The following is an 11,940-nucleotide window of genomic DNA, read 5'->3' on the forward strand; positions in this document are numbered from 1 at the left end:
AAAAATCAGCTAGCAAATGGATAAATAAAAGCAATTAATAAATACTTTATTTAAAAAAAATTTTTTGCTTTATTGATATTTAAACATATTTTATTGTTAAATATGTAAAATATATATAAATGCACAAAAGGTATTTGTAATTTATGTATTGTTTAAAAATATCAATGCTTAAATAATTTCTTGCTTTTTAAAATGCATTTATAAATTCTCTGTAAGTAGTATGAGGCTTTTCAGATGACATTCAGAGACATTTTTTTCTCTTTATTTATTGGCAGGAAAACCAGTCACACCAATTAATTGTTCTTTGACTGTCCCATTAAACATTGCTTACAATTCAAGAACATCTAAATATAAGGGTGTCAAACTCAGTTCCTGGAGGGCCGCAGCCCTGCAGAGTTTAGTTTCAACCCTGATCCGACACACAAACCATGTAGTTTTCAAATAAGCCTGAAAGACGTGATTAGCTGGATCAGGTGTGTTTAATTAGGGTTGGAACTAAACTCTGCAGGGCTGCGGCCCTCCAGGAACTGAGTTTGACACCCATGATCTAAAATCTGTCATGATATAACTCATCTTTCAGTATATATCTCACTCTTCTATAAGATCCCTCACTTTTGGTCACGGAGATCTTCTCCAGGCTGCAGTGCCTCGCTGATCTCTACCCTTCCATGGTTGGTTAGCTGTGTTCTCATTACGTGGATTGGTTTTGTTCCTCTACTGACCCAGTGCTTGTGCCCAAAAGCAGCTTCTTTCAGGCCCCTGGGGGCCCACTGAAGAGCACCCTCACGGGGTTCACTAGAGGTGACATAAAGGAGCTTAATATTGGTTTTGTTAAAGATTTGAGTAAAAATATCTTACCACACATTCTGTTGCTAATCTGCTACATGTGGCTTCATATCATTGTGTGTTTTCTTGAATTTTGAAGGGGTGAAAGCTGTTGTGCTGTGCTCAAAGAGAGAGCTGCTGGTAGCAGGTTCAGAGGAAGGACTGATCATAGTCTGGAGTCTAAACCATCTCCAGACTCTTCACAATCTTTCTGGACTTAGGTTCTTAACAGTGTAGAAGGCAAGGGTGTAGTGTGTCATTGCCTTGATTCAGAAAATTCAAATTTAAGAGAGCGTAAAGGTTTTTGCACTCTGAGTCCAACATTTTTGCACATTAAAAAATAAATACAACCTCACATTGTGTCAGTCATGTTTACAGACTGCCTCCGAAAGTTTTGTCCGTCATAAAAAAATTCGGATCAGGTTCGATTTTCTGTTTTTTCACATTCGTAGCAAGCATTTTGATTAGGTGCATTGTTAAGCATTGTTCTTTTTTAAAGGATGACGAATATGAAAAAAAAATTAAAATAAACGCATACAGGATGACGAATATGAAAAAAAAATAAAGAGTCCTGGCTCTTCCAAACTTTATAATGGCAGTGAATAGGTGTTAAGGCTTTAATGTCCAATAAAGTGCATCCATCCATCATAAAAAGTGCTCCCCATTGCTCTGGGGGTTAATATAGTCCTTTTGAAACGAATCGATGCAATTGTGTAAGAAAAATGTCCATAATTAAAACTTTATAAACTGTAATCTCTAGCTAGTGCTAACTGTTATATGTGCGTTATGAGAGAGTGATGTTCCAGCGGATGACGTAGGATGTAGGCGTAGCGTAAGCTCCAGTGAAAATAGTCTCATGTTAACCAACTTTTGTTTACAGCAAAAGGAAAACCAGTCTCCTCCTGGCTCGTGGCATCCTCCGACATTTTTCTTTTACAAATCTTCGTTTTGTACTTCTAATTCCTGACCCAGTGTTTTGTTTTGCTCTCTCCACTGCAAATCCACGTTTGTCACTTCCACATTCATCACCGAATTCGCCTACATCTTATGTCATCCTCTGGAACGCCCCTCTCTCATGAACACGCCTGCGACAGAAGATAGAACAGCACAAAATAGCCATGGTGTAGGATGAGCCAAACAGTCCCCAATGAGACAGTAATGCCATGCTCCCTTAGGAGTGCACACTTCTGTTCCCCCATAGTTCCTCAAAGAACGTTGCTATGCAGCAAAAAATCAATCTGCCGGTGGAGGTGTGCAGTTATATGGTGTTTCACATTATATTGTAGATTGCAGCATGAATTATAGCACACTCTATTGATCAATTAATATTCAGGACCGGTACTATCCCTTTTATAAGGAAATGAATAGTTTAACAAACAAAGAAATAAGGGACATAGCTAACTTAATTATAGAAATGTTTTCTATATTTCCCACAGTTTTCAAGCTGTTTCTAAGTGCCTATTAGAAACTACCCGAAAAAATGCTTCAGGGTGAACACCATTTTATATATGAAAATATAAACACGTTTTGTTTCTCTCTGTGTAGCAGCGGTGCTGTCCCTGAACCTGATGGACAAAACCAATCACTGTCTGTCTACTGGACTCAATGGCACACTAAGAAAATGGTGTCTGATAAGTGGACAACAGATCTTCTGTATCACTGATGCAGTGTCTGTCCAAACACACACTCCTACTGTTACGTATCCGGTCCATGAACTTCCGTCTGCTAGCTATCAGAGGTCACCCTTTCCATTTTCATTGACTCTCACACTACACCCTGTTGCATATCACCCCGGACTACATATCCCATCATTCATTGCACTGATTGCACACAGCACTGATTGCACACAGCTGTTTCATATCCCTCACTCCCTATTTAACACTCACTCTTATCCCTTCCCTCTGCCGAGTATTGTATAGCGTTTATCACTCTCATAGCGATAGCTACTCTACGGAGCCTGTCTAGTTTGTCCATAGCCTTATCTTAGTCTTGCCTTGTCTGTTTTCTCGTGTCCTGATCTTTGCCTGTTTTCCTGGATTTATCCCTCTAGTCTTGCCCCTGTGATTCTGTCTGCCGATCGTTGACCTACGCTAGCCCTAGGTCTATTCTTGTGTTTTGCCCGCCATATACCTGTTTGCCAATGTTCGACCCTGCCTGTTACGACCACGTCTCTTAAATAAAAGCTTGCAGATGTATCCACACGTCTCACGCCTCGTCAGCCCCGTAACACCTACACACGTTCACATGATTGAAGAAAGGAAGATTATCATAACCAACCCAAGCAGCCTAGTATGAAAAATTAAAATTTTACTTTTTTTTTAAAAATTAAATGAAGGGTTCATGTTCAAATAAAAACATTTTTATATTAATTATTTTTTACTATTTTTATGTTACTCTTACTGTACCAAACCAGGGGCCAGTTGTGTAAACTTAGCCATTATGTTGAGGCTGTGTCTTAAAGGGGTAATCGGATGCACATTTTTCACAAGTTGATATGATTTTTTAGGGTCTTAATGAAAAGTCTATAATATGCTTTGGTTAAAATGTATCAGTGGTAGTGAAAAAAACACCCTTTTACCTTACTATAATCAGCTCTTTTCACAGCAATCTGTTCTGTTGCATGTCGCTTTAAATGCTAATGAGCTCTGCTCGCCCCGCCACTCTCTTCTGTGGGGTGATGAGCAGTACTGTTTACTTTAGCCGCATTTAACCGCAAAACTTGCTAACTAGCATATTATTAGGTAAGGCGATTTGCAAAGATTCATAAAAAAACCCCCTAAAACTCACTTCTTCTGTAGGTGAGGCTGGATCACGAATGATTCGCTCGAACATAGGCAGATCGGGGCATATTCCCTTCAAAAGCTAAAGTAATCCACTGCGTCTTCAGCGGGTATTATTTTTAGGGATTAAATAAATACCACTGGGTGGATTTTTATCATTATAGGGTGGATGTGTATGCACACTGCCAACACACATTTATGGTCAAACAACGTTTAAATTTGAATTTTGCATCCGATGACCCCTTTAAGAACTAATCTGACCAACTAGTAGTTAGCCAAGGAGTCTTATTTTTCAGATTCAAATTAGTCTAATCTATATTTTAAATCGACTTAAAGTTATGACCAGTCCTAACATTAATTCAATAAATAAATAACGTGTAAGACTATGCTACTGTTAGCATTTTATGCAACTGGCCCCAGTCATTATGTGTGTAATGATAATAAAAATTTAGAAATTTTAAAGAGTCTTCATGCAGATCTAGCCTTACAAATATATAACAACAACAAGAACGGAAAGACCAAAAAATGTAATTAACAAAAATGTATAATGACAGAATTTTCTTTTTGTGTTCATTTAATTGTTACTGTGTAGAATGCTGTTAGTTTATATTTTCTCTACCATCCTTTCCCATGTAGGTTAAAGCTTGGCACTTGGACACTGCAAAGCCCCTGCATGAGCTGACAGCAGGGGTTTGTTGTGTTCTTGGTGTTGTTGGAGATGCAGTAGCATGCATATGCAGTGAGGGGGCGCTCTGTTTTTATGACATATCCACTGGCATGCAACATTCAAAGACCCCCCTACCCTACCCTGCTGGACACGACAATATCACCTGCTCTCTGACACTCACCAAATACTCCAAGATACTCATTGCTTTTGGGGAAAGCCGTCTCCATTCGGTATGTATCTTGTTTCAGTAAAGACCAAGCAAAATGTCACATCTCAGCTTTATTGGAAGGTTTTGTGTGTGTGCAGGTATGGAGCCATGGTGTTGAGTCTGTGGTTGATCTTCCCTCTCCAGCTTTGTTTCTCAGAACATCTGAGGATGAAAAATTGCTGTTTGCAGGTGCTTTTATACATGTCATTGTCTGGTTATCTTTACTCATTTATTAATTGTGCATCACTAAAGTCAATCAGTTATTTTATTAACTGACCATTACCATTCGATTGGTTGAACCAGAATGTTGGGCTGCTTACAAAAACAATATTTAAACCAAGACCAAGTTTACACTTTTCAGAAAATCAAGATACGAATGGCTTACCTCAAAAATATCAGACATCATGTTTAATAACATTAATTAAATAGCACTTGCCATGAAAAGGGTGCAAAATGAGGCTTGCAATTCTAAAAAAAGGGACATTTATTTAACAATGTGAAGTACTTCATCTTTAGATTTGTTGTTTGTCCACTGGATCAAACTAAATATTATATTATCTGTTTTATATTATATTAGTATATTTTTGAATAATTAAAATAAAATTCAATAAATATTATTATGAAATGACTGATTGGGTAACAGGTAACAAAAAAGGAATTGTATTTGTTTGTTGTTGTTGTTGTTAAACTCAGGAAGGCAGTATAACTCACTTTTTTCCACATTGAGATTTTTTAGTTCTACAGGAGGGAGAAAATAATCGATAATGGAATTTTCATTTTTGAAATAATTGATATAACTATGTCTTTTTTGTAATACTCTTTTTCTCTTTAGTCCTTTCATGTATTGGTAAAGCTTAAATATTATAATGGTTTTATTCTATATTATCATATATTTGAATAATTACATAAAATTAAATCAATATTATAATAAAATGACTGAATGGGTAACAGGGTTGCAGATTTAGCCTAATAGAAGCTATCACTCATCTATCTAGTTTGGGGGCCAAGTTCTTGGTATTTTTGGTGTCTAGTCGAGACAAGACCAAATTTTGGTATTTAGTTCCCCATAACTAAATGTTTGTTTAATAATATTTAATAATAAAGTTTTTCCTTCTTCCGTTTTAAAAAAAATCTCTGTCCACATGAAAAGGCAAAAGCATGCTATGAAGCACTGTCAAGAGCATGCCAAGCCAACAGGTGGCGATATAATCTCAACTGTAAAGCCATATTGGCCAATCAGAAGCCTGAAAAAGTTTAAGAGATAACAGCGCAGGCTCTGACGTCACAAGCCAAACTCTCCGGTTTCGCTGTCTACACGATAACACTGCAACCAAAGTTTTTGAAAATCTACACCCTGGCATGGGTTTTCAAAAATGTTCCATTTCAGTGACCTGGTGCTGCATTTGTGTAAGGCCCTGTCCACACGAACGCGGGTATTTTCGAAACTGCAGTTTTTTTCTATGCGGTTTGGCCATTCATCCACACGCAAACGCAGCACCAGGTTTATAAAAATACCTGTGTACATGTGGACATGGCCTTAAACTCCTTATGAACAGGATGCTGTTTGTATCTTTGAGATTACATCGAGAGACAGTTTCCTGTGTGGACGGCCCATTTGAGAGGTACTCCCTTTGCTTGCTGCACTCCCCAATCTCCACCATGGCTCTGCTGTATGACTCCAGGCTGCTCTATGGGACCTTTGGTGGCGAAGTGGTGATCTACTACTTTAAGAGCGCCACGGCAGCCGAGCTGGATCATCACGGTGCAGCCATAACCTGCATCACCATGAACAAATGGGATGCGCAAGCGCTGATTGGCTCTCAAGACTGTGTTCAGAAGTTGTGGAATCTGAGTCCCGTCTTGCTGAATCACAACATGGAGTACAAGGTGAGGGGTTGCAGGTTGCCATAATTTATTGAGCTTTTTAAATGAAACTAAACGAGTTTGTTGTTGTTGAGCCAGTTTTTAAGATAACAATATTTGAGCATAAAAATACCATCATCCCGAATGGTATGTAAAATAGTTTATTAAATGTATTTTTGATCTACAAGTTGTCTGCAGAGTTGGAGGTAAAGCATTACAAGTAACACCAGTTACATAATCAGATTACTTTTTACCAGTAAAGTAACACATTACTTTTTAATTTAGAAGGAAATATCTGAGTTACTTTTTCAAATAAGTAACTGTTTAAAACAAACAGTTACTTTGTTTACCGTCTTTACTGACAGCTCTTGTGTTGCCATGTTGAGAGAAATCGGTAGTATGTGCTGAGGCGTTGTGTTCACTGTGTAAACATGATGTTACTGTAGTTCTAGACTAAATATAAACATGTATTTACTCATCTCACCTGCACAAAAACAGATTCAGTATTCCACAAAATGAATAAAAACTGTGAAATGCAAACTCAGAATATTATACAAACCTGCAATAATTAAATATGTTAAATAAGACAAATATAGTTTTTTATGTATATAATAAATTTTTATTAACCAGTGTCTTTGCTGCTGACCTTCAATGATCCAATTCAACCATACTAAGCAAAAATTACACATTTGTGTTACATTTTTGTTATTGCTGAATAGTGTTGAACTTTCTTTTCCTGCGTCATATACTTTTTGCAATTTGTTTGAGCTGCGCCCTCTACTGTACAGACATTCATTTACATTTCCTTCAGCCTGAGGTGTATTCATTTAATTTTTGTTGTGAAAGGGCTTTTGCATTTGTAAAATAAGAACTTTTTATATTATAAACAAACAAGCCAGCCCTGCTCAGATTTAAAAGTAACTCAAAAGTAGGGCTGTGCGATATGACGATATATATTGGATGGACGAAATAAAAATATGTCCTTTCATATTATTCCTTATCGCTTAATTCGTGATGTCGCAAAATACATTGTTTACAGCAATACTTTTTCATCATTTGGATGACTGCAATCTTACACCACGGGTCATGAAGGGGAGACCGAACCAGGTGGCTCCAAGCAGGAAAACGACCAGCCAGGACAAAAAGAGGAGCTCGTTCCTAAACGAGGGACCACATCTGTAGTAGGGGTGGGAATCACCAGAGACCTCACGATATGATATTATCACGATGCGTGTGTCACGATACAATATTATTGCAATATTCTGCGACATATTGCAATTTATTACCTTTTTCAAACTTCAAATTATGTCCCCAAAGTAAAACGTTGACAACATCTGTTTTAACTAAAAAGAAACATTTCTCAGTTTGTTTATCTCAGTTCAGTTTTATTGTTGCAGTGCAAAATTGGATTGTCAAGTAGACAAACTGACCAACACTTTCATGAAAACCTGTCATAAATGTTGTATGCACCTGGCTAACTCAACTATTTGTATTACAGTCTAATCTAGTCCACCTTAATTAAATGTAAACAGGTATGCACTACTGTGCTACTACAGGTATTTCGAACAGTGCAACTTGAAATTGTACTAAAAAGTTGTGCAGACCCTTCAGCAGTTGGGGCATTTGAAAGTAAATTACTGTTAAATTTAAATTAAATTAAATAAAACGTGTAGTATTACATCTAGGGACGAACCAAAAATGAAAATTCTGGGCCGAAACGGAAACCGAAAATTCTGGATGCACTTGGCTGAAAACCAAAACCGAAAATGCTTTTGTAATGATTATTTATTATTTTATTAAATAATGTAAAGTAATTTGGTAAGACTTTTTAAATTTAACTCAATTTTAATGATACTGAACTGTGCATAACTGTATTCTCATTAACTAACATTAAGAAAGATTAATAAATACTTAAATAAATGTATAAATGTTAATACATTAACTAACATTAACTAATGGAACCTTATTGAAAAGTGTTACCTTAATATTAAATATCAATTTATTATTTTTATTCACTTCTATGTAACAGAATCAGATATACAGTAAGTTGTTGTTTTTTTTTGACTAATTATCCAAATAATGTATAGTCCTACAAAGCTATTATTATCAGAGCATATGAGCATAGCAGAGCATAGCGTCACTGAAGGTAGCATTATTTTACCAGCATTGCCCAGTACAGCTGAACTAGCCTACACCATGCAAACCGGAACAAGTAGGCCTATACTGCATAGAAATTTCCTGTCAGCGCGTTATTTGAGGCTTTGCTTTTCCACTGAGCATGAGCAGTACACGAGCGGAATGCACATTCATAGATCGGAATATTGAGTGGAGCGTCAAACCGCATAGTGACGAGGAGAGTGAACACTGCCAGGCGGGGCGCAATGCGGCATGCCATATATTATTATTATTATTATTATTATATGTAGCCTATATTTTCGGTGCATCCCTACTAACATCCCCTCCTTGTTTACAAATCCGAACTAAGTCTATACATCCGATTTAAGCGCGGATGGGGCTTTCCTGATAACTTTCCATGATGCCGCCCTCTTTATTTTACTAACTTACTGCATGCTGAAGGTGACCCAGCTGACCTAACCAGAAACTATCTAGTGGATTGTGAAGAAATTGATTTTATTATTCTACCAAATAGTATAATAAAAGATCGATACTTGGCGTCCGTGCATGGATACAGTATTGCCGCGGAAAATTTCGCGATACTATGCTGTATCAGTTTTTTCCCCGACCCCTAATGTGTAGCATGGACACGCGTTTTTAAGCACTGCAGTTTTAAAACAACCGATTTTAAGCCATTGAAACAAACAACTATATGCGTGTGCTGTCTCTGTTTCTGTGTGAGAGGAGTGTGCATTTTTTCCCGCTTTATTGGCTTTGAACGATTACATAAACACACTTATATGAGCTATAATCCCTGGCTTTGCAAGTATCCTCATAAACACAGTGATTTAGGTCTTAAGAGAGAGTAAACAGCTGAAAAAGAAAATGCATATGTAACGGTATATTGGATCCGGACTTGAACAGGAAGCTGTCCAATATTCGTCCTGTCTGCCATTCATATTAATCAAACAACAGTGAGAGAAAATCTCTCACTGCTCTTGACTAAATCCCTTTTGTAACTTTAATAAGAAGAAATTTAAAAATAATAATAATGATAATTTATATTGTCGCGGGGTGAATGAGAGCACAGACTCGGTACTGGTCGAAAGAGCCCCGGAGGGTGATTTATTTGCCCACACACTGATCACACGTGCCCTTGATGACTGGTGCTCGGTGCCCGTCTCACACTGGTGCTCGTGGGGTGAAGTGCCGTGGTGCAGATCCCTCTCCCTGGGTGCCTTCAGATTCTGTGAAATAAGGAGAACAATCGTTAATGCCGCCTGGAGCTCTGGGGTCCTCTCCCACCGGTGTCTCTTCTCCTGGCTTTTAAGGCCAGCGGGAACGAGCTCCAGGTGCGCCACTCATCGCGCACAGGTGTTGTGCGTCGGTGATCAGTGTGGCAGCGGCGTTTCCAGGGCGACGCTAATCTGGACTCGGGATACTCGCCACAATATATATATTTGATGACTGGTGCTCGGTGCCCGTCTCACACTGGTGCTCGTGGGGTGAAGTGCCGTGGTGCAGATCCCTCTCCCTGGGTGCCTTCAGATTCTGTGAAATAAGGAGAACAATCGTTAATGCCGCCTGGAGCTCTGGGGTCCTCTCCCACCGGTGTCTCTTCTCCTGGCTTTTAAGGCCAGCGGGAACGAGCTCCAGGTGCGCCACTCATCGCGCACAGGTGTTGTGCGTCGGTGATCAGTGTGGCAGCGGCGTTTCCAGGGCGACGCTAATCTGGACTCGGGATACTCGCCACAATATATATATGTATGTGTGTATAGAATCTATGCATAATACATGTTAATTATATCTATCTAGACAGATAGATATAATTAACAGTGAAGACTAATTAATTTACACAATGTATGTAGCGTTACTTTTAACTATTGTAGTTTTTGTCCTATTGCTTGCAATTAGTTTCTTATCCTTATTTCATCACTGACTGTTTATTTATCTTCAGTGAGCTTGAGGTTGTTGTTTTTTTGTCTCTTTTTAGGCTTGTATTAGTTTGATATTGACATCGGTGACAAGGGTTATGAAAATGATATGGTATCAAAGGTTTTAATATCATAAAAACCTTCTTAAAAGAAAAAGAACTACATTGATATATATCGTTATCGTGATATAAAATCACTTATTCGTGATATAAGATTTTGGTCATATCGCCCACCCCTACTCAAAAGTAATGTAGCTCATTACTTTCTGTAAAAAGTAATTAAGTAACATAATTAGTTACTTTTTTTAAGGGAGTAACGCAATATTGTAATGCATTACTTTTAAAAGTAACTTTCCCCAACACTGGTTGCCTGTAGTTGGGTCTATACTCAAATAAGCATTAAAAAACACATTCTACTCTCAGATACTACATTAAATAGTCTATTGAACTATACATACTGAGGTTATATCTATTTTGCTCTGTTCACAATTTACCTTGCTGAGAAAAAAAAGAAAAGAAAAAAAAAAAAACTAAACTGGTTGGCTTGTCATGGCTCTGTTCACAATTAACTTTAGTAGAATTTGTTTTCAGTGTGTTCCTAAGCTTAACAATATGATACTTGAATAAAAGTATTAGAAGTAATACTTATTACAATTAGAAGTACATGCTACTACTCACAAACACCAGGTAATATAGTCTACTGAACTATTAGTTGTCTGTGGTTGGGTCTATTTTGGCTCAATTTACAATAAATTACCATGTTGCTAACATAATAGTGTGATACTTGAATAATGATACAATTACTTATTAATTAATCTTACAAAATTAAAATGGTCTGTTTGAGAAAAGTCTGGAGAAATAGCCTAGTGGATGTAGCCAAAATATCTCAGTTGGAAGAGCATTGGACTGAAGTTCTAAAGGTCCTTGGTTTGATCCTATGTTTCAGCAGCTCTTCTGTGTTTTTGTTTTTGGTCCTTGGGGCTAGTGACCAAAATTTACTGGGATCCAAGCCCTCTGTCTAATTGCTTCCCCACAGCCACAGCACTACATGTCTCCCAGGTGTATTGGTGTAGTTCCATGGTGTAATGGCTAGCACTGTGGACTTTGAATCCAGCAATCTACGTTCAAGTTTCATTGGACCCTGCATGCTTTCTTGCTGCAGGAAAAGAAAAAAAGATAGGTGGTTGTGCTAGCGAGCCTGTAAGTGATTTAGTCTTTGTGGCCATGTGAGCAACAGCTGCTCCTGTCAAGGTTCCATGGAGTAATGGTTAGCACTCTGGACTCTGAATCCAGTGATCCGAGGTTCAAATCTCGGTGGGACCTGCTTTTGTCACCAACGTGCGCAAGAACCGGTCCAAAAAACTTTTTGGCTGCAGTGAGCCCAAAAGCACACGTAGGGCGCTTTGCTTCGTAGTGTCAAAGCACAGTTTGTATCTTTAGGGAAGTGAGCATAAAAGGGCAGGACAAAGCTTGGATAATGCAGGCATCGATCCCACTACCTCTTGCATGCTAAGCAAGCACTCTACCATTTGAGCTAATTCCCCTAGAC

The 11,940-nt window shown here is 38.1% G+C and overlaps 1 non-coding gene across 1 annotated transcript; it reads left to right on the top strand.

Annotated features, from left to right (window-relative positions):
- The first annotated feature begins 11,641 nt into the window (after positions 1 to 11,641).
- On the top strand, positions 11,642 to 11,714 carry trnaq-cug (transfer RNA glutamine (anticodon CUG)). Its single transcript has one exon. It is a non-coding gene; the product is annotated as a tRNA-Gln (tRNA).
- The last annotated feature ends 226 nt before the right edge of the window (positions 11,715 to 11,940 follow it).

The sequence above is a fragment of the Sinocyclocheilus grahami genome, unplaced genomic scaffold (assembly GCF_001515645.1).
Source record: "Sinocyclocheilus grahami isolate Dianchi unplaced genomic scaffold, SAMN03320097.WGS_v1.1 scaffold1210.1, whole genome shotgun sequence".
Taxonomy (NCBI): Eukaryota; Metazoa; Chordata; class Actinopteri; order Cypriniformes; family Cyprinidae; genus Sinocyclocheilus; species Sinocyclocheilus grahami.